Raw genomic sequence first — 24089 nt, forward strand, 5'->3', positions numbered from 1 at the left:
AAATTCAATTCTAATTAATCTCTTCGCAGCCAACATAATTGAGTCTTCGTGGGGACCACTGGACTCACCCCCACCCCCACCCCACTGTTCCCTGTGACAGGCGCGGCTGGCCCCCCGCTGTGCTGGAATTTGCCTGGAAACAAAGGGGAAGACGGTGATGATACCGTCTCCGGCGATGTGGGTTTGCAGAGTCTCTTTATTTCCATCACCGGGTTATTACTGACGTCCAAAGCACCGAGCGCAGTCTCAGAGGCCTTCCCTGGGTATGTAAATGGCATCCGGCTTTGTTATTTATTTCTTAGCTCTCCTCTTTCCTCCCCTGCCCCCAGGCTTGGGTTTTTTTTTTTCTTTCTTTCTTTTTTTTTTCTCCCCAAAGACATCACAAGGGTCACATCTCTCTTTGCTATCACGGTGCTCTCCACTTTTGCAGCATAAGAAAGAATTATGAGCCGGGCGAGTGCCCATGTCCTGTGTGCGGGCGTATGTCTTGTCGGCCTCCCCGTCCTCGCAGGCTGAGGCGATAATTCACGCCTGGGTGACAGCCAGTTTCAAAGCGATCGCTGTGAAGCCACAAGAAAATGCACAGGATTCATAAACTCCCAATATTGCCTCGTCTGATCTATTTCCTTCATTGCCTTTTCTCTCCCGACGTTAAACTGTGATCGTCCTCAGCACTGAGCAAACTTGCGTCAGCCTAGGGTTTCAGACCAGCTCTGTTAATTAAAATGCTCCGTCCGTGCTGGTTTCTGATAGGCTCTCCTCCCAGCAGACGTGAACACGCAAAAATAAAGCCAACACCAGGCCTGGATTGGCTCCCCACGTCCACCGGTGAGCGATCAGCCAAGCAGGGGTGCAGTGGGGGCCACCGCCCTCCGGCCAAGGTGTGTCATGGAAAGAGGGAGCTGCAAGTTTGGTGACCTCCTGGAGGGAGGGCATGGGGTCCCCCCTGCAAGCAGGAGGAGCAGCTTGCAGGCTGAGTGGTCTCCCACCTTGTTTGGGGCCTGGGGTGTGTCTGCAGTGACTCGGAAAACTCTGCGCCTTCTATCTCTTGCCAGGGGTAGACCTGGGGGGTTTCTGGCCTGCCCAGGTGAGGCCCGGGCACCACCAGGTGGGGCGGTTGAGCACTGGCAGTGGTGGACGGAGCAGTCCTGCCCATCCCGGCGCCCATCACCCGCGTCACCACCAAACACCCTTTGCCAACTACGAAATCAAAGTCCCAACCGGGAATCCAGGGCTGGGCAGGGACAGAGAATCAGGGCATCCCTTGCCCACCGTTATTCTTGGGCCTTGGTGTCCCAGAAGCCAGGGACACTTGCATTGCTGTCATGCTTATTGGATCAAGAGGACTCAAAAGCAGCAGAATCAGGCAAGGCTTGGGAATGGAGTCCAGGTAGGCTCCTCACCCCCAGGGCTTGGGTTCCCCAGTGGAGTTTGGGGCCAGGGGAGCAAAGGGCCCTCCGCCAGGGCTTGTCCGCCTCCTGCCACATTGATTGCCCTCGAAGACTTTGAGGTGATCCTCTTTCCAGACTCCAACCCCCAGTTTTAAGCACATGCCCCACTGCCCAAACCTTTCACAGGGCCCCCGCCATCCCCCATCAAAGTGCTCCCCTCTCTGCCCCAGGACTCTCCCTTCTCTTTCCTCTCTTTTGAGCTGCCTGCCCATTAGCTGCTCCTGGTCGCCCCCACCCCACCCCACCCCACCCCACCCCTTGGCTGTGGGTGTTGAGCTGGCTTCTCCTCTCTAGTCTCCAGATGGGGGCTCCTCCTCTGGCCACCTCTTCCTCTTCTTCTCTATGATGGCTGGATAGGGAGGGTAGGGAAGAAGTCTGAAGGGCTGCCCTGGGGGTCCTGGGTGGAGGGGAGGGACTGGGGAAATGATGCTATCACTCTGGTCACTGTCTCCCAGGCCTGCTCCCCAGCCATCCCCCCAAGCTGGAGATGACCACTGTGACCCTAGGCCTCTGTGGGGCTAAGCCAACCAAAGTCAGAAAATGGAGGAAGGGACCTGAGCCTTGACCACAGAAGGAACAAGTCACCACCATTGACATGTGAGATGAGTTTACCCTAAAGGCTGGAGCCGTATCCCTTTGAGGCCTGGAATCTTGAGTTTTTATGGTTGCTAGTCATGTTACGTTCAACAATCAATGACAGAAACAAAAACAAACCCCATGTTACGTTCAACAATCAATGACAGAAACAAAAACAAACCCCGCAAACTGTCACCGCCTCTTGGATGTACAGCTGAGAGTGTAGACACGCTTCGGGAGGGTGAGACTAGAGGGGCTGTGGGGCCATTAGCTTGGTTCTACCACATATGACTCTTTCAGAGAAGCAGGAACCTTCATCCTGGGACTATACAGGGCTCCAGGGTTTTAGGATCTAATCCAACGGAAGCCCTGGTGTCCCTCATCACAAAGACACCAGCAGACATGCTTACCCAGCCCCCTGTCTTACTACCACTCATCTGATGATTCCTGACTGGGTCTCACTTCCCAGTGGTGTACCCTCCACCACAGTCTGAGCCAAGCTTCCAAAATACAACCTGACCACACCAGTCTCATGCCCACCACAGCCAAGTCAAATCCACAATCTTCACCCTGGTATTAGAGACCAACTTCTCCTTTCTTTGCACCATTCTCTAGACACATCACCACTTTCCTCCTGCAAACTTCTGTTCATGTTGTTTCACTGGAACACTTCCCCTGCCACTCCTCCATACTCTCTTATGCCTGCAAAGCCCATTATCTGACAGTGTTCTGAGAGTCTTAGTCTCCGCAATAAGTCAAGAAAAAAGAAATAGGAACAATGGCGAAAAAAAGAGAAAAGAAGGTAATTATTTGAAGGTATGCTTTTTTCAAAAAAAATGAAAAACCAGTAGAACATCAACATCAAAACAAGAACTGAGATCCATAGTTTCCCTAAATACAAATAGAAACTACTTAAATATAATGGAAAAAAAAATCCCATTTACCATAGCAACAAAAATATAAAATATCCAGGGATAAACCGAATGAAATCTATAATACTATATGAAAAAAAATCTACAAAACTGTACTGTGAGATATAAAATAAGAGTTTAATAAATGAAGATCCATGTTATGGCATGGGAAGACTTGGTAATAAAAATATTTCAATTTTCCCTAAATTAATCTATAAATGTAACTCTAATAAAAAATCCCAGCAGGATTTAGGGAGAAACGCCTGATAAAATTCAATTGGAAGAATTCCAAATGGCCAATATGAACTAAGAACTTTTTTTTTTTTTTTTTAGAAAGAACAATGAAGGTAGACTTGGCTTATAGGAAATTAAAACAAAATATAAAGCAATGCTCATTACAAATAGAAACAGACAAAGAGACCAACAGAACAGGAAAGAGTCCAAAGTGGATTCTTGTATATACAGAACTTTGGGGTTACCAAGAATAATAATGGGTACAGATATTTCCCATGTGTCTGGTCTTGTTCTAAGCACTTGACATCTATGAATTCATTTAATGTGGACAACAGCCCTGTGAGGTTGGTTACTATTACTAATAGATTAGGGAACTAAAGCACAACAGCGGTTATATAACTTGCCCAAGGGCACACGCCATTGCTCGATGACAGTGGCAGATAATGTTGGTGTAAGAAGGATGGTCTATAAACACACATTATTGGGATAAAAGGAAGAATATGGAGTTCTCTTTTCTACCTCGAATGGTATAAAATTGAATCCCAGATGTGAGAAAAATTTCAATGTAAGAAGAACCAAGTGTCCTAGATGCTCATAGCAGCACTATTCATAAAAGCCAAAAGGTTGGAAACACCCCAAATGTCCATCAACTGATGAATAAATACACGAAGTGTGGCAGGTCCATACCACAGAATATTATTCAGCTATAAAAGGGAATGATGCCCTGGTGATGGGCCACAGCATGGAGGAAACTTGAAAATGTGATACTGAGTGAAAGAAGCCAGATGCAAAAGGCCACACGTTGGATGATGCTGTTTATAGGAAATATCCAGAATAGGTAAATCTATAGAGATAGGAAGCAGTGGTTTCCAGGGGCTGAGTAGGAGGAGATTCGAGAACGACTACTCAATCAATGGGTCCAGGTTTTCCTTCTGGGGTGATGAAGATGCCTTGGAACTAGATAGAGATGTTGGTTTCCCAATGCTATAAATATACTCAATGACTTGTATATTTTAAAAGGGTGAATGGTTAATTTTATGTTATATGAATATGATCTCAAAAAAAAAAAAAAAAGTACCAGTAGATGCCGCAGAAGAGTGATTTTAACATCTTCTGGTCTATTGTTGCAATAATGTCCTCCAGTGAATCTCCCATCCTGTGTCTGGGGCCCTTTGCAAGTGGCTCTGGTGTTCTTTCCATCGATACGTGGAGTCTGTCTCTCTACCCCTTGAATCTAGGTTGGCCTCATAACTTGCTTTGGCCAATATAGTACAGGGAAGTGACACTGGGCCAGGTCTGGGGGCTGTGCCTGAAGAGATGTTTGCAGCTTCTCCTCAACCTTCTCATAGCTGGAAGAGCACGGGGCCATGGTGGAGGCCAGCCTGGGTTCTTGGAGGAAGAGAGGTTCTCTGCCAGAGAATCAAGGCATCCCAGCCAAAACCCAGAACCAAATGGCAGTTTTAACCACATGAGTGATCCGAGGTGAGAAACCATCCTGCAGAGCTTTGCCCAAATGCCATCCAGAGAATTCTAAAAATTAACAGATGTTTATCGTTTTAACCCGTTATACTTTGGAGTGGAGTGTTGTGCGGCAAAAGGCAACTGACAGATTTGGGCTGAGGAAGGCTTTTTCTTAATGTAGCATTAAAGAAAAATAGAAATGGGACAAATTCAACTACATAAAAATTTAATAATCTGTAGGGAAAAAATACAAATAAAACCCCACTAATCACTGGTGCTCATCCTTGGGGTATGACAACACTGCCTGTGGAGCTTTTCAACACACATATGCCAGCCACAACCCAAGGAAACATTTCAGATTCTCTAGGGTTTAGAGTAAATAGATGCAGTGTTAGTTTATGGTTAGAGCAAGGACTTCATAGCCAGGCAATGGGCTTGAGTCCTATTTACTGGTCATGTGTGCTTCGGCGAATTACTCAACCTCCTGTGCCTATCTCCGCATCTATAATATTAGTACAATAATAGTACATACGTCACGGGGTTATTGTTGTATGGATTAAATAATTCAATGCATGTGAAGCAATTAGAACAGTGCCTGGTACATAGCAAATATTTTGTAAATGTACCTAGCATGTGTATAGAGAAAAATTTCCAAAAAACCAGAAAACAAAACTTGACAGGGAGTGTATATGGGAAGTGATTTGCAATACATTACAATGAGTAAAAGGCTGTTGTCCTCAACATATAAAGAGCTCTTAAAAATCAATAAGAAAAAATGACAAATGCAGCCTTCCAGAAGAAATGCAAATGCACAATAAACATTAAAAGACATTCGACTTTAGTGATCATCATTAATATGTTTTAAACAATATGTTTCTGGTCTTTCACATTGTAAAGAACAAAAAAAGGGTCGTTACCAATGCTGATGAACCCATGGGAAAAAGCAGGAACTTTCATATCCTGTTAAGCATATTGAGTTGTTACCATCTTTCTGAGACTAAAGTAGCAATATGCATCCCACTTCTTGGAATTTATCATAAGGAAATCATCAAACAGGTCAAAAATAAATAAAAATTGGGATGTTCATAACAGTCCCCATGTTAAAACAACTCGGATGTCAATTAAAGGAGATTTGTAAAGCAAAGGGTATCGATAAAGGACAAAGCAGATTTCAGAGCTAAGTGGATACAGTATGATTCATTTTTATAGACTCATATGCAAGGAGTGAGGCCCGGTCACTAACCGCTGTCCCAGCTGGAGGGGAGGGGATTGGTGGCGGGTGTAATATTAGGAAACCCAACAGGGGCTGCAGATCCTCGGGACTTCACGGCAGCCTCATCAGAACTGAAGCTGACAATTTCGTCTCCATCTGCCTGATTACGGAATTTTATTGTTCAGTTGGTTCAAAACTTGATGGGGAGAGAAGGATATTGTTTATTGTTCCCCTCAAATGCCAACAAACCCCTCATCTTCTCTCATTCTTTCACAATAGGCCTGATTTGATGAGCCATTAAGCCCATCATTTAGCAGCCAAAAACCTGGTTACCCTTTCCTTTCTCAAGGGCAGGAAGGGCTTAATATGCAAACCTTCCTGGAGGAGAAATGAAATATTTGCATTCTGTCTCTCTAATACAACAGACAAAAGAGGAAAGATCAAAGACTTTAGGATTCTCTACTACAGCAGGCTGAGCGTTCCGTTCCCCTGCCACATAAATGCAAAATTTATTATAAATATAGAGAAAAAAGACTGGAAGGATGTGCACCCAAGGATGAAGAGGGGATGAACACTAAGCCCTTAATAATAATTGTTTCAGTAAACGAGATCAAGGATGTTTCCTGTTTCCTGGATTTAAAGCTTTTTCTGTAATTTACGTGTATTTCTCTCAAAGTGAAGAAGTCATCTTCCACACGGTTAGATTTTTGTCTCCTTGAAGAGGTACCTTCTCCACTCAAAATAGTCTCCAGTCCTAGCCCCTTATTTTGTACAAATTTGGTGGGTGTCTAGAAGCCATCTGTACAATGGGGCTCATCTCCTCCTCAACCCTCAACCTTACTGCCATCTTGTCCTGAGGGGTTGAACCAGGAGTGGGCACTAACCCAAGCTGGGCCAGTCTAGAACTTTCGGCTAGGAATTTGGAATCAGGCTGAGAGAAAGTCCCTCTTGTGGCTAGACCTGTCACCCACACAGCCAGGAAAGGATGGCACCATGTTTTTAACCATGTGGCAATCAGAGTCCAGGCTCCGAGGAGTGGTTGGATCTTCCCAAGGCCAAGTCTCTGTTCACCAGTTCTACAGTTTTTATTTATTTATTTTTATTATTATTATTTTTTTTTAGTTCTACAGTTTTTAAAGAAAACATATTTTTGTTTAAGCCTGTCCTAGCTGGATGGTGTTATCAGAGGAAGAAGGACCGATATCCACCTTGGTGCCAGATGTAGAGTCACAACCTACGTCTAGAAAGACAATGTCCTAGAAAGACAATGACTGTACTGAGGCAGGACGGGAGTGAGGAAGTCAACAGTGAGGACTTCACACCTAACACTGAGAAGCCCCTCAGCTGGGTTATACGGTAGAGAGGCATCGCGATGCTTGTTGGCCATGGGGCCTAGGGCCACGGGCCAGCAGAGAGTAAAGCCACAGACGACCCTTGCGGTTGCATGGCTCAGAATTTCACAAGAGATGTGTTGCTAGAGAAGAGAAAGCCTGGCCAACAGGAGTTTGTGACTGCTTCTCAGCCCCTCAGGAAATCCACAGTCCTGAGCTCAGGGTATAGGGGGAGTGAACTATCAAGGCAGTCAGCCCCTTCAGGGGGATCTTCCCTAGTGCTCTGGAATGAGCCCAAAGGGCACTGGGTTGAGAATTCCCCACCCCCCTTGACCAACGGGGTGGCTTCTGGCCAGGAAAGCAAGCCATCATCAAGAATCCGTTGATCCTGTCACTCCCCTAGGCCTCCTGGGCAGGAAGAAATGGTCTCTGCTTTACCCTGGCAACTGAGTGGGGTGCAGTTCTGTTCCAGAAGATTCTTAACATGTCGCCTTTTCTAAATGAGACTTACTACTGTCCATGGGATGTGCTATCACTTGGAGGAGTCCAATGACTTGTGCCCTATGAAAAGAAGTGCTCTGAGTGAGAAGAGGAGCCTCGTGACCACCTATGTGCAGAAAACAAGGGAGGGCAGGACAGGTGGGTTTTAGGCACTTTCCATTGGGAGGGACGACCTCTGATCCAGAACGGGGACAGTGGGACAGGCAGGAGGGGCTGCCTAATTAGCTTTGCAATCCTGATTCAACACTGGTGGCCCTCCTGGTCGTGAGCTCTGTCGGCGATTACTACATCCTTTAATATATCTGTCCCCTTATGGTTAAGTTAGCTCAGCTGCGTTTTCTTACTTGCAACTTACAGACTCTTGAATTTTTAAAATTAATTTATTTTTTTATGACGAAAAAGGTCATAGCCAAACACGATAAAAAATTCAAATAAGTCAAAGGGTATTCAATGAAAAAGTAGGTCTCCTTTCCAGAACCCTGTCCCTCTCTCTGGAGGCAACCACCACAAACAGTTTTTAGAAACAGTCTCTACAAACCTTCTCAGGAGCTGCCCCTGCATCGAGAAGCACTTGCCTGTAGTCTGCTAAACAAATAAGAGCTCATTATACGCACTGTTCTGCATTTTGCTTTCTTATTTTTTTTTGTTGTTTTTTTACTTATTAATATCTTGGCAATCATTTCATGTACTAATTCATTTTTAATTTAAAAGCCACATAAATAAATAAGTGGCGCTGCGATAATTAGTTAACTGTTTATGAAAAATATTAAATTGGTTTCCTTCCCTATACCGTGCACCAAAATAAATTCCAAGGAGTGGATTAAAGATTTAATTATAACAACTGCAGCTCTCAAAAGTAATGGGAGAAAACGTGGGTGAGCAATCTTTACATGGGTGGATCCTTGAGTGGGAGAAAAGTCTTCCTGACCTGACATAAACATGGAAATCCAAGGCCCACAGGCTTGAGCGTGCGTGCGTGTGTATGTGTGCGTGTGTGTGTGTTGGTCCTCTCTAGACTCTACTTTCTCTCCCATAAGAGAAGAAGTAGACCTCTCCTCTTCTCAGGAACAGACCCCAGATGAGCACCCGGGTGCTCCCAGGGGCGAGCCAGAAGGGAAGGGTGCAGGGCAGGGAAGAGGCCAGACGAGGTTGTCATCTTGAGCAAGATCCCAGCCATTCCCACCTTGGAATAAGAAGCGGGGCTTCCACACTCCTGCCCCAGTCACTGTGGGCCTTGGTGGGCCTTCCTCCCGTCACCTCCCTGAGCCCCCAGCTGATGACAGAAGGGCGGGTGGGTGGCTGCCCCCTGCAGATCGTAAGTCAGCCGTTGGGTGAGGCTGACGCTAACAGTTCTAGGTCAGCAGTTAGGGCGCTACTCAGAGCTCATTTCCCTTCTGGAATGTTTTAGCTACAAGATATTAAAAGCTTTTTGTTCTTGTGTTTGTAGAACAACAACAACAGCAAACCCCTAAGGGCTCCCCAAGGGACGTGAACGCCCTGGGCCTGCGGGCGTCCCCTAGGGCAGGCCTTTGAGAAGTTGTTAGTGTAGCTCACAGGTGCCCGGATGCAGCAAAGGGGCTCCCAGAAGGTCTGAGAAGAGCGCTAATCGTGTCCACCACCGAGGGAGCCCATCGCAGAGGTGGTGGGCCAGGGGAGGCCCATGGGGGTGGAGGGGGAGGCCTATGGTGTGTGGGGGGGTGAGACCCATGCCTCAGTCAGCTGGAGGTCAAGACCTGGAGCTTGTGGTGGAGATGCCAGCAGGTTGGAAGCCCAAGGCCCTCATCCCCACAGCCCACTGGCGCCAGAGCCCAGGGCCATCTTAGGCTGAGTTTCCCAGAAGTAGATCAAAGGTGGAGAGTTTAGGGTTCTCAGGAGGGACCCCCCGTAGGGTGTGAGGAGGGCAGGAGTGGGCAGAGAAGTGGGGTCCCAGCTGAGGCCCCAGCCAGCCCCGATAGAAAGCTCCAGAGCTGCCCTTAAGAGTTGCCCCCCAACATTGAGGCAAGGAACAGGCCTTTGAACCCCCACATCAGCCAGAATGTGGGATCACCCCTGGCTGAGGGGTGTCACCTTGGGACAGGTGCTTGCTGGCCGCCAGGTGATTCCAGAGGAAGTACACGGCCGAGGTGGGCGGCATCAGCCCAGGAGAGGGGCCTGGGTGGAAATCCACGGTGCCCCCTCCAAGGGGGATGGAGCAATCTTCTCTCCTGCAAGCTCCTGGATGCTGTGACTCTCCAGGGGGAAGGCCTGGGTGGGGGGACCCCAGGGAGCGACAGATCTGAGGCCGTGAGGTGAGCCCACCCCACAAGGAGATCCCTTCCCTGGAGCCCTGAGGAGGTGGGGTGGGTGGGCCCCGGGGCTCTGGGGCTTGTGTTCCTTGGCAGAGCTGCCCAGGGCAGAGAGATGGGAGATGTGCCCAGGAACCTGGTGAAGGGGAGCCCTAGAGGTCAAAGGTGAAGCCCTGGAGTGAGGGTCCTTGTCTCCAGCCTGGGTCCTTGTCTCCCTGAAGCTTCGAAGCTTCATTGCCGGAGGGCAGGTGGTTGGCTGGGGCGCCCCTCCCTGGGCTCCCACCCAGGCTGTGGGCAGCGTCACCCGCCTGAGGACGCCTCCCGCCGACGACGGGAGGGCCGGTGACCCCGAGCGCGCTGCTTCCCTTCCCGGCTCCCGGGTGCGAAGGGCAGGGACAGGAGCCGGGCCCACGGCCTGGCCGGGCTCGGAGAGGAGGTCGGCTGCGCGGGGAGGGCCCTGATCCCGTTGCCCCAACTGCTGTCGCTTTTAAGCAAATTGTCCAGAGAATGAAGAGTGGCAGAGGGTGTGGGCAGCGAGGGAGCCGAGGGCCCGTGGGTGGCCTTCCCAGCCCCCTGCACTGAGGAGGTCACCCCCAGGACAGCCCTGGGCGCCCGGAGGCGGAGGTGGGAAAGCCAGCCGGTCCAGGCGGGGTGTGGGTGCTGGGCCCGGGTGCGCCCCGCTCCTGCCAGGGCCCCTCTGCCCAGCGCTGGGCTGGAGCCAGGGTCTCAGGGGGACTCGGCTTGGGGTCTGGTTGCCAGGATACGGCACGGCCATGCCTAAGCATCCAGGAGAGCCCGTTTCCCTGGAACACCCCCGACCAGGGCCGGAGCGGGGGTGAGGCTCACTGCGCTGAGCAGACGGTTCTTAAGGAACCTCGGCAAATCGGGCACACGGGGCCGCGTGGGCAGCTCAGCTGCACGAGAAGGTCCGGGGGGGGGTCCCACCTAGGGCTGTGGGGCGGGGGTACGTGGACCCCCCAGATGAGGGGCAGCCAGGCTCCTGGCTGGAGACACTGGCAGCCAACTCAGCCCCCTGCTCCCCGTTGGGTGCCCCACTCCTCAGAACCCCCAGGGCCCGTGGGGAGCCCGGCGCCGGGAGCCGAGCAGTATGGATCATCCTCCAAACCGAGAAGGACAACTAACGACTCAGGACGCAGCTCTGCTCCCACCGTATTGATCCCGGCCCTGGTGGCACAGAGACAGGGACGACCAGGCGCCTGGCAGAAGGAGGGAGCGTTTCCTGCTTCACAGGCACTCAATGTTTCCATAGACGCACAACAGCTCAGGATGGAGGGATGGGCTCCCCCCCAACCCCCTGACCCTGTGCTTCAGCCCCAGCACAGGGGTGGCTATTCAGGAAGTCACAGCTGGTGTGTTTGAGGTTCAAGGCCAGCCTCCCAGCAAAAGGAGTTCCATGGAGGACTTGGGGGTGGGGGCAGGAGGTTCCCAGGAAGGGAGGGAACAACCCTATTGCATCCAGCTCAGGACAGCTAGTGACCCAGCCCAGGGCCTGCGCGTCACACGGGGCCTGCCTCAGTGGGAGGACTGGGAGGCCACCACAGCAGCCCACGTGCCCCGGGGGCTCCAGTGATGGCTGCAAGACCGACCTGCTCCAGGGAGAACATTCGAGAGGTGGATGAGATGGGACTCGGGCATTCCATCCTCAGTGACGCCCTGGCTCCCCTTCCTCTGACTCATGGCCACCTGAATTTTTCTGAAAGGGGCTCCTGGTGAGGTGGAGGCAGATGGGAGTATGGGGGTTCAGGCCGAAGAGAAGCCTGTATCCAGTGACCTTCGGGGCCTCATTCAGGGAGTCTTGGACAAGGGAGAGAAGGTTGTGTCTGCCCAGGTAGGAGGCAGGAGGGCGTGGGGAGGGAGGATGGGGCAGATTCCAAAGAAGGCAAAGGCCCTGAGATGTGGCATCCGGAGGACAGGCTCCAAGACCATGATGCCATGGGTTGGACCAGGAGCTGGTAGGAAAGCAGCCCCCCAGGCCCAAGGAGTCCAAGCTGCCTGCCCATGCTGGCCTTTGTCCTCTTTTATGGTCCTGGGCTTTGTCCTCTGGAGTCCTAAGGGAAAGGCCACACGTCCACACTCGGGTTGAACTGGAGGCTGGTGTGGCCAGGCTGTGGGCGCTGGTCGGAGCCCCTGGACAGCGCTCTGCCCGGGATTTCACGTCATTGCCAACGCTGCAGGTTTGGCTTTACCCTGGAGGCTGAGCGTTTCCCTGGAGCCCTCCATGGCCCTCTCCTTGCGGCCCCAGGGGGCAGAGTGGAGAGGATCACTTCAGTATGGGTCACAAGGAAGAGCAGAACCCGAAGATGTGAGGGTCAGCGGGGGGCGGGGGGGGCAGTGAGTCCTTTCCCACAGGCTGCCCGGTCCACGGGGACACTTGCAGCTTCAACAGTGCAGCACGTCTCCGGAACATCGGTGTGGACAGTGTCCTCAGGAAGGCCAGGAGGACCGAGGTGGGCCCTGGGCACCCCATGCAGAGGGATCCGACTCCGGATGCCCCCTGGGCCCGCGCTAATGCTGCTGGGGAGGCGGGAGAGAAATGCAGAGCGCTGCTGCCCAGGAGCTCGGGTGATGCTGCAGGCACAGAACTGAGTCCTTGGCCCCCACGGGCGTGGGGGAGACTCTCTCCAGGGGCTGCAAGGGGATCCAGAGTCCTGTCTCGGCTATCCTGGGTGAGCCGACCACCTGCTTCCTATCAGGAGCCCAGCAGGTGAGTTATTCCGGATCTCTGGATTCTTGAAATGTAAGTCGGCGCATTAGCGCATGAAGCATTAATCTTCGTGTTGGGCGAAGGTGGACAGAGGCCAGGCCGCACCGCGGGGCTCCCTGCATGCACACACGCCGAGCATGGGGACCGCCAGCTGCCGGGGAGAGCTTGGTTATCATCACATCGTCGGACCACCGTGAGTCACAGCACACAGTCACTGTTATTCTTGTGCTTGGCAGTGTCGGGGGAGTGACGTGTCGTGGAGGAAAATTTTTCTGCTTAAAACCACCACTGTCTTCTGGGAGGTTGGAGCCTGGTGAGGGAAAGATGATGGTTCTAGGTTCTTCTGAGGAGGTCTATTCCCTGAGCACACCCTCATGCGTGCGTGTGCGCGTGGGTGCGGGCGCGTGTGCGTGCGTGTGGCACAGCTCGGTGGGCCTGGAGTGGTGGGAGTGAGAGCTGGGTCTCCTGTTGCTGGGACAGGGGCAGGGGTCAGAGGACCAACAGGAGCGGAGTGGTGGTGGTGGGGCCCCGATGTGGACGAAGGGGAGTGTGTAGTAAGCACCCCCTCTTCAGAGGTCCAAACATTCACAGCCTTTGGCCTTGTTGGCTCAGAGAGGCTAGGGACGCTGGGGAGGGCGGCCGTGGTGAGTAAACCTCAGAGGCGTGATGGCAACAGGGGACCCTGAGCAGAGGCAGCAGCAGAGCCCGAAGCACCATGAGAATATAATACACACGCCCCCCCCCCCCCACTCTCAGGCTCAGATCTGCACAAATCTCAGGAGGCCTCTTAGACTTTCAGTTGCATGTGAAATATTATCTAGATTATAAGGGGCGTCTGGGTTACATGTGTTAGGTTTTAATGTTGTTTTGTTTAATTTTTAAGTGTTGTTATCAAAGCAATGCATGTGCATAGTTCAAAAGTCAAATATTACTGAAAGATTTCTAATAAGGAACAGCATTCTGCTTGCCTACGTCCCAGTCTTGTTCCCAGAGACAACGCTTTTACCTATTACTCCCCCCAGTGTTTCCCTCCGTGTTCCCAACCCGAGGTCACCAGCCCAGCCCTGTCTTCATCATTCTCTATTCATATCCCACTATGGGAATGGGTTTCTAGCATCCCTAGGGCCCCTCTCCCTCTTCTCCTTTGCCATCTCTGGTCATACTTTATTTATTTATTTATTTATTTATTTATTTATTTATTTATTTTATTTATTTTTTATTTTTTATTTTTTTCTGGTCGTACTTTTTGATTAAGACTAGAGACAGTGTTAATGTGATGACGATTTTGCAAATATCATTCATTACTGAGTCAGGAAGTATAACATCATCCCATCTCCTTTCTTGTCCAACCTTTGCTTTCCCTCTAGAGTTAGTGATCGCTTCACTTTTTTTATTTGCCTGGTGTTCAACACCACCATCATTAATTTTTTCCCCCATATTTTGAAACCTCTGCCACATGCCTATTAAAAATAGTTTTGGGAGGCACCTGGGTGGCCCAGTCAGTTAAATGGCTGACTTCAGCTCAGGTCATGATCTCAGGATCCTGGCATCTATGCTCCACACTCAATGGAGCATCTGCTTCTCCCTCTGCCCCTCCCCCTGCTCATGCTCTCTCTCTCTCTCTCTCTCTCAAATAAATAAATTAAATCCTAAATTTTTTTTTCATACATTCTAATATCACAATTCCCAAATTTCATCAAGACACCCCAGGATGTTGTAGTCAACACACAGAAGCACTGTGGGGTAGTTTAAATTTTTGAGGGCAGCACAGTGATACTTGATATTTGTTAGATATCGCAAACTACTCGCATGACGTAGTTCACTGTTTCAGTGATAGTGTAAACTACATTCCTTACAGTCATGCCATGCTCTTGCCAAGCTGGGTTTTTAGCAGTTACTCTGATAGAAAATAAAAACCAGGCAAAGATCGATGTGAAACAGAAAAACGAGGGTGAAGGTATATATCTGATTTAAAGGGTCAAGAAGCTGTGCAACGGGGATCCCCGGGTGGCGCGGCGGTTTAGCGCCTGCCTTTGGCCCAGGGCGTGATCCTGGAGACCTGGGATCGAATCCCATGTCGGGCTCCCGGTGCATGGGGCCTGCTTCTCCCTCTGCCTATGTCTTTGCCTCTCTCTCTCTCTCTCTCTCTGTGTGACTATCATAAATAAATAAAAATTTAAAAAGAAAAAATAAATAAATAAAACAGTTGTTTCACATTTAAAAAAAAAAAAAGAAGCTGTGCAACGTCCAACAGGCACACACATCTCACCAGGAAGTAATCGTGGTTATTAAAGAATGGAATTCAAATATTTTTCTTTCAATCGTATGTGCATTAGTTTTTCAAACGGCTACTTAGTTGTTAGGACATAAATATTAACTGAGTTGTGTGGACCTAAGTATTTAATAAACAGAATTATTAGATATTTCTTTTAGCCTAAGGGCACCAAGAAAAATTACCAAGACAAGGGCACCATGGAACCAGGAAAATCTGGGAACCTCTGCTCTAACACATTCATTCTGTCTTATTCCTGAGGACTTCCGTTCTGGAACTTTCTGCGTCTTGCTGCAAACTGTGAAGCTGTGACTAGGAGCGGCCTTAGTCTTTTCCCTTCGATCCACCATGTCCTGGACCCTGTGATGTTATTTCTGTTCTTCTTTTTGTTTTGTTTTGCTAAAGCATGTTTCTCAGTGCCATGTTCTTTAGCTTCCTGAGAAAGGGTATTTGGAAAATATTTTTACTATCCAAAGGTCTGAAAATGTCTTATTCCACTTTTATTCCTGATTGATAGTGCAGCTGGGTATTGAATCTTAGACTGAAAGGAATCTTTCCTCAAAATTTTAAAAACATTGCTCCATTATATTCTTTATTTGTTTGTTTGTTTTGTATTCTTTATTCTTTTATGAGTCTGATGCCATTCTCACTTCCAGTTCCTTGTGTGACATCTGTTGCAGACATCGTTGGAAACATTGTCCATTCCCCCCATTGAATCACCTTGGTACCCTTGCTGAAAATCAGTTAACGATACATTCAGAAGTTTATTTCTGGGTTCTCTATTCTATTCCATTGATCTCAATATCTTGTCCTTTTTTAAAAGATTTTACTTATTTGTTCATGAGAGACACAGAGAGAGAGGCAGAGACACAGGCAGAGGGAGAAGCAGGCTCCATGCAGGGAACCTGATGCGGGACTCGATTTTGGGACTCCAGGATCACACCCTGCGCCAAAGGCAGACACTTAACCGCTGAGCCACCCAGGCGTCCCTCTTGTCTTGTCTTTCTTTCTTTCTTTTTTAAGTAGGCTCCAGCTGGGCGTGGCTTGAACTCACAGTCTTGAGGTCAAGACCTGAGCTTAGGTCAAGAGTTGACTCAACCAACTGAGCCACCCAGGCAACCCCCCCACCCAATGCCTTTTCTTATGTAGGTACCACACTGTTTTCACTCCTGTAGCTTTGCAGAAAGTTTGGAAATGAGGAAGTATGAGTCTTCCAGCTTTGGTGCAGTTCCTCCACCCCCCACCCCCCACCATCCAAGATTGTTTTAACTGTTCAGGTCCCTTCTGAGTCCATATGAATTTTAGAAAGGGTTTGTCTGTTTCTATAAAAACATACTATTGAGGGCAGCCCTGGTGGCACAGCAGTTTAGCACCGCCTGCAGCCCAGGGTGTGATCCTGGAGACCCAGGATCGAGTCCCACATCAGGCTCCCTGCATGATGCCTGCTTCTCCCTCTGCCTGTGTCTCTGCCTCTCTCTCTGTCTCTCTCTCTCTGTGTTGCACATGAATAAATAAATAATAAAGAGAATAAAAATAAAAACATACTATTGGGATTTTTCATAGGGATTTCATTCAATCTGTGGTTCACTTTGGGTAGTGCCATTTTAATAATATGAAGTCTTCCAACCCATGAACATATGATGTCTTTCTATTTATTACAGACTCCTTTAATTTCTTTCAGCAATGTTTTATAGTTTTCAGTGTACAAATCTTATTTCTAAACATTTTATTCTTTTTAGTATTGTAGCAAATGGAATTGTTTTCTTAATTTCATTTTTGAATAGTTTGTTACAAGGATACAGAAATACTACTGATTTTTGCATGCTGATTTTATATTTTGCAGCTTTTCTAAATTTGTGGATTAACTCTACTCTTTGTGTGTGTGTGTGTGTGTGTGTGTGTGTGTGTATTCTTCAGAGTTTTCTACCTGTAAGATCCTGTCATCTATGTACAGAAATCATTTTACTTCTTCCTTTCCAATCTGAATGGCTTTTGTTTCTTTTTCTTGCATAATTTCTCTGGCTAGAACCTCCAATACAACTGAATAGAAGTTGTGAGTAGCAGTTCAATAGAAATGGTAAAAGCAGGCATCCTTGGCTTCTTCCTGGTCTCAGGGGAAAAGCATTCAGTATTTCACCATTGAATATAACATTAGTTGTGGGTTTTTCTTACATAGCCTTTCTCATTTGGGGGAAGGTCTCTTCTATTCCTGTTTTATTGAGTGTCTTTTCATGAAAAGGTGCTCAATTTTGCAAAATGCTTTTTCTGCATCAATTGAGATGATCATATGTTTTTTCCCTTCATTCTATTAGTATGGTGTATTCTATTGATTGATTTTTTCTTATGTATTGAGCCGTCCTTACATTCTGGGAATAAATTGTACTTAGTCATGATGTATAAGCCTTTTGATATGCTGCTGCATTTAGTTTAATACTATTTTATTGAGAATTTGGCATGATATTTATCAGGGCTATCGGTCTGCAGTTTTCTTACAGTCGCTTCTGGCTTTGGTGTAAGTATAATGTGGCCTCCTAGAGCGAGTTAGGAAGTGTTCCTAACTCCCCTTTGATTTCTTAGAAGAAATTTTCTTAGGGAAAATTGGTGTTAATTCTGTAAGTGTTTGATAGAACTCAACAGGGAAGACATCTGGTCCTGGGCTTTTCTTTGTTAGGAGATTTTTGATTACTGATCCAATTTTACTGTTATGGGTCTATTGAGGTTTTCTATTTCTTTTTGAGTCTGTTTTGGCAGACTGTGTGCCTCTAGGATTTTGTCCATTTCATCCAGGTTTTCCAATTTGTTGGTATTCTTTTATACTATTTTTTTTAACCTCTGTAAAATCTATGGCGATGTGTCCACTTTAAGTTCTGATTTTAGAAACTTGAGGCTTCTCACTTTTTTTCTTAGTTTAGTTAAAGGTTTGTCAAATTTGTCAGTCTTTTCAAAGAACCAACTTTTGGTTTTACTGATGTTGGTCGTCTATTCTCTATTTTATTTATCTCCCCTATAACCTTTACTATTTTATTTCTCCTACTTGCTTTGGGTTCAGGTTGCTTCTCTTGTTCTAGTTACTTAAGGTATGCAGTTAGGTTATTGGTTTGAGATGATTTATTTATTATTTATTTATTTATCATCATGATGACTGTCCTTCTTAATCCCATCATATATTTGACCCATTTCCACCTCCCCTGGTAACCCTCAGTTTGTTTTCTATCGTTAAGAGTCTGTTTCTTGGTATGCATCTCTCTCTCCCCTGCTTTCTCCCTCCCCTTTGCTCCCTTTGTTTTGTTTCTTAAATTCCACATATGAATGAGCTCATATGGTATTTGTCTTTCCCTGACTATTTAGCTTAGCATTATACTCTCTGGCTCCATCCATGTTGTTTCAAATGGCAAGATTTCATTCTTTTTTATAGCAGAATAGTATTTCATTGTGTATATAAACCACATCTTTATTTATCCCTCTATCAATGGACACTTGGGCCGCTTCCATTGTTTAACTATTGTAAATAATACAATAAACATAAGGGTGCATGTATCCCTTTGAATTAGTGTTTCTCGTATTCTTTTACAGAAATGCTTAGTAGTGCAATTGCTGGATCATAGGGTAGTTCCATTTTTATTGTTTTGAAGAACTTCCATACTGTCTTCCACGGTGACTGCACAAATTTGTATTCCCAAGAGTCTTTCTTATTTTTCAATGTATTGTTTACGTATATAAATTTCACATTTAGCAATGCTTTCCTTGTGTATCATACGTTTTTGCTATGTTTGGCTTTGTTTGCATCAGCCTCGAGGTATTTCTTAATTTCCCTTGTAGTTTCTTCTTTGACTCATTGGCAATTGAAGAGTGTAGGGTGTTAATTTGTAGATACTCATGAATTTTCCACTCTTCCTTCTGTTATTGATTTCTAGTTTCATTCCACTATGATCAGAAGATACTTTATGTGAGGGTCACCTGGGTAGCTCAGTTGTTGAGCATCTGACTCTTGATTTCAGTTCAGGTCATGATCTCAGGGTCATGAGATTGAGTCCAGTATCAGTCTCTGTTAAGCATGGAAGCTGCTTGAATTTCTGTCTCACCCTTTGCTGCCCCTCTCCTGCTCTCTCTCTCTCAAAAGAAAAAGAAGATACTTTGTATGATTTAAATTTTTAAAAATATTTTATTTATTTATTTGATAGAGAGAGAAAGCACAAGCAGGGGGTACAGCAGGCAGAGGAAGAGAGAGAAGCAGACTCCTCACTGAGCAGGGAGCCCCGTGCAGGGCTGGATCCCAGGACCCCAGGATCATGACTTGAGCTGAAGGCAGACATTTAACTGACTGAGCCACCCAGATGCGCCTATATGATTTCAATTTTTTAAAATTTATTAAGAGTTGTTTTGTGGCCTAACATATGACTTATCCTAGGGAATAGCCCATGTGCATTTCAGAAGAATGTGTATTCTGCAGCTGTTGAATGGAATGTTCTGTATATGGCTATTGAGCCCAATTGCTTTATAGTGTCACTCAAGGCCTCTATTTCCTTATTGACCTTCTGTCTTGTTCTCCTATCCATTATTGAAAGTGGAGTATTGAAGTCCCCAACTATTATTATAGAATTATTTCTCCCTTTGATTCTGTCCCTGTTTGCTTCAGAGACAGCGGTGCTTTGTTATTAAGTGCATATATGTTTATAATTGTTATATTTTATTATTGTGTTCGACCTTTTATCTATTTATCCATCACCCATCCATCCATCCATCCATCCATCCATCTTCTCCCTAGTCCTTGTCTCTTTTAATCTTTTTTTAAATTTCCAATCTATTTTGTCTGCAATAATATAGCCACCTCAGCTCTCTTTTAGTTACTATTTGCTAGAATATCTTTTTCCATCCTTTTACTTTAAATTTCTTGTGTCTCTGTATTTACAGTGAGTTCTTATAGACCATACAAAATGGATCTTGTTTTACTTATTCAGTCTGCCTATCTCTGTTTTTTGGTGGGAGAGTTTAATCCATTTATATTTAATGATAGAGAAGAATTTACTTCTGCTGTTTTCTGTATTGTTTCCATTTCCTTACGTAGAAACAAATTTGTATCTATTTGTTTTCTGGTTTTTGTTCCTCAATTCTCTCATTACTGTCTTTTTTCTTTAAATTTAGTTGATTTTTTGGAGTGTCCCATTTTAATTCCTTTTTTGTATATTTTTAAGTTATTCTCCTTGTGGTTACCTTGAGGATATAATTAATATCTTAAATTTATAAGAATCTAAATAATACCAACTTAGTTTCAATAGTAAGTGAACACTGTTCCTATACATCTCCATCCTTCTCCTTTACATTATTATTGTCACAGATTATATTTTTATACATTTAAAGTTCATTAACATAGATTTACCATTATTATTTTATACATTTGCCCTTTTAATCATATAGGAAAAAGGAAAGTTATGAACCAAATCAAAACTATAATAATACTGGCTTTTATGTTTACCTATGAATTTCTGGTGTTATTTCTTCTTATAGCTTCTAGTTACTATCTAGTATATTTTTATTTCAATCAGAAGGGCTCCCTTTAGCATGTCTTGTAAAGTAGGTCTGTTGGTAATGATTTTCTCTCAGATTTGGTCTATCTATAAGTGTCTTAATTTATCCCTCATTATTATTTTTTTCTAGAGAGAGAGAGCACAAATGCACATGAGTGGTGGGGAGGGGCAGAGAGACAGAAGGAGAACGAGAATCTTAAACAGGCTCTACACCCAGTGCAGACAGAGCTTCATTCAGGGCTCGATCTCATGACCCTGAGATCATGACCTGAGTTGAAATCAAAAGTTGGACACTTAACTGACTGAGTCACTTAGCTACCTCATTCTTCAAGGATGTAGAATTCTTGATTGAGGTTTTTTTTTTTTTTTCCTTTCAGGACTTTGGCTATATCATCCTACTGACCTGTGGCCTCCATAATTTCTGTTGATAAATGATCTGTTAGCTTTATTGAACAACATTTGTACATGACCAGTTGCTTCTCTCATGGTCACTTTCATTTTCTTCCTTGGTTTTGGTTTCAGCAGTTTGAATGTAATATGTCTTGGTGTGGATCTCTTTCAGTTTATTTTGCTTGGAGTTAGTTGAACTTCTTGAATGTTTATATAGGCCTTTCATCAGATTTGGGAAGTTTGCAATATTATTTTTTCAAATATCTCTTCTGCCCCTTTCTCTTCTGTGATTTCTGTGATGTATATGTTGTTATATTGGTGGTGTCCCACAGGTTCCTCAGGCTCTGCTCATTTACCTTCATTCTTTTTTCTTTCCGCTTCCAGGCTGGATAATTTCAATGATATTATGTCCTAGTTCACTGATCCCTTCTTCTACCTACTCAAATCTGCTGTCTGAACCCTCCTGGGAGTTTTCATGTCACTTATGATATTTTTCAGCTCCGAGCTGTCAGTTTGGTTCCTTTTTATAATTTCTCTTTATTGATAATCTCAAGTTTTCTATGTCATTTTCCTGGTTTCCTTTCATTCTATTCCATGTTTCCTTCAGCTCATTGACTATATTAAAGACAGCCAATTTAATGCCTTTGACTAATAATTCCTATATCAGGTCTTCCTGGATATGGTTTCTGTTATATTCCTTTTTTCCCTGTGAATAGGCTATACTTTCCTGTTTGTTTGTATGTTTTGTAGTTTGTTGTTGTTGTAGAGAACTGGACATTTTGAATATTATGCTGTGGTAACTCTGGAATTTTAATTCTCCCAATTCCCCAGAGATTGCTGATGTTTGCTTGTTGAGGGCTGGAAGCATCTCTTCGTGACTTTCCCAAGCTATTTCTGCAAAGTGTGTATTCCTTATTGTGTGTGGTCACTAAGGTTTCTATTCCATTGCCTCTGTGGTCATTCCCTTAAATGTCTGGGTTGGAGTACTATCTCTTTAGAATCCCTCATTATGGCAATGCTGCTTCAGCCCTTGGGTTTCAAATAATGAGTGGCCTCTGTGACAGCCCCTCAGTGATCTACAGCAGCAATCAGCAATCTTAACCCACAACCCTGGTGTTTGGGGGACCAGTTCCTTATCGCCCACCCTGGCACTTGTAAGCCACACCAGGAACATGAACATGGGCTGCTGTCCTCATGACTGCCTGCTAAGGGGCTGGTGGCTAGGGAATGGTAGCCATGGTGAAATGTGAAAATTTACAAAATTTACCAAGTTCTTCATCAGTCTCTACCCTGGACGCTGTAAGTTTTCAACTAGATTCCAGAGTTCTAAAGTTACCAGTTAAGACAGCTCCTGGCAGCTCAGTAGTTACTTGGATGGAGGGACAGATTCCTATAGCTTCCTATCCTGCCATCCTCTGTGATGTCACTCAGTCACCCTCTTTTTAATCCCCCACTAAGCCCCCTATTTCTCGTTGCAGGAACTCAGCTCACCCACTACTGAGCTTGGGAATTCTGTTCCTGGAGCTGTGCTCACCAGTGTCCCTTCCAAGGCACCTCTGATGTTACTTTCTCTGCTCTGCTCTCTCAGATTCCACTCTTCCTTTTCTTTCTCCCTTCCAGAATTCATTGAAATCCCTCACTGCTCTTACTTCCTAATCTATCTTTGTTCTTGTTGGTTTTTACCTTTTAAAATTGCTTCACTTTTATTGTGGCAGGGTTGGGAGGGGGAGGAGGAAATGCCTGATGTCCAGCCACTGTTTTGGTTTTTTTAATTGAAGAATAATTGACACACATTTTTTTATTAGTTTCAGGTGCACAACATAGTGATTAGATATTTATATACACTGTGAAATGGTCCCCACAATAAGTCATCCATCACCACATAAAGTTGTTATGATATTATTGGCTATATTCCTTAGGCTGTACTTTATTTATATCCCCATGTCTTATTTATTTCATAACTGGAAGGTTCTGCCTCTTAACCCCCTTCACCTTTTTTTTTTAAAGGTTTTATTTATTTATTCATGAAAGACAGCGAGAGAGGCAGAGACACAGGCAGAGGGAGAAGCAGGCTCCCTGCAGGGAGCCTGATGTGGGACTCTATCCCAGGACTCTGGGATCATGACCTGAGCTGAAGGCAGACGCTCAACCACTGAGCCACCCAGGCATCACCCACTTCCCCTTTTTTGTGGAGATCTAGACATTTTGAGTATTATATTGTGGGAACTCTGGAACTTGCAGCCATCCCCCAACCAAGCCACTGGTTTTTCACAGGAACTCCAGGTTTTGCTACTGTTCAACATCTTGTTTCAGTGCAGGGCAGCATTATTGCCATTTGACTGCTATTTTGTTCGTCTGTGTATGTATTGGCTATTATGGTGGGGCAGAAAGTCTGCAAGGTTGGTCCCACCTGTGTGGCCAAGCAACAGCAAGATGGCCAGTCCTGGGCTGCATTTTAGAGGAAGATGAGTCAAAGTGGGATGTCTGGGGCTCTTGGGCATATTATAAGCAAGGACACTGAGTCCTGAGCATGCCTACTCGGCCCTTCTGAATTCCAAAGCAGTCTGCTACTACAACTCTGTTCTAAGTGCAACCCATTTTGAACTCAATTCACGAATAATAGGCACTTTTGATGCTGAGGGGTGTCCAAGCCACCAGGGTCCAAGGACAGTGGTAAGTCTTTCCTCAGAGTGGGTCCCAGGCCCCCACATGCTTTCCCATGTGTAACTACAGACGGGTGTCAATAACCCCCACAGGCCCAGGGAAGGCACCTCCTTTCTCTGTTCTTTGGTGTTTAATATTGAGTTTCAGCCTGGCTCATGATCACAGCTGCCGTCAAAGGACCTACAGGAAAATCCGTTTTTATTGAAACTGAAAAGGTCAGTTTCCTTGGACGTCTCCATGGTGAAAATAATAAATGTAGCACATTCATACTTTCTATGATATTTAGGCTCTCCAGCTGGAATGACCCTTGGGGAAAGGCACCTGAGATTTTAATTATGTTTCTTGTCCTTCCGGGCGACAGTTGCTGTGGAAGAGACTGGCTGGAAGGCCATTTCCCTCCCTGGGTCACAGGGTAGGTGGGTGGTCAGGGACTTGGCAGCTCTCCCAGGTGGCATCTGGCTTAGCCTGAGCACACTCCCAGTGGGCCCACCGACTTAGGACAGCAGGTCACTCGTTTGGTCTCCAATGTGGTACAGTAGTTACGTGGCTT

Source organism: Canis aureus, chromosome 1 (assembly GCF_053574225.1).
Source record: "Canis aureus isolate CA01 chromosome 1, VMU_Caureus_v.1.0, whole genome shotgun sequence".
NCBI lineage: Eukaryota > Metazoa > Chordata > Mammalia > Carnivora > Canidae > Canis > Canis aureus.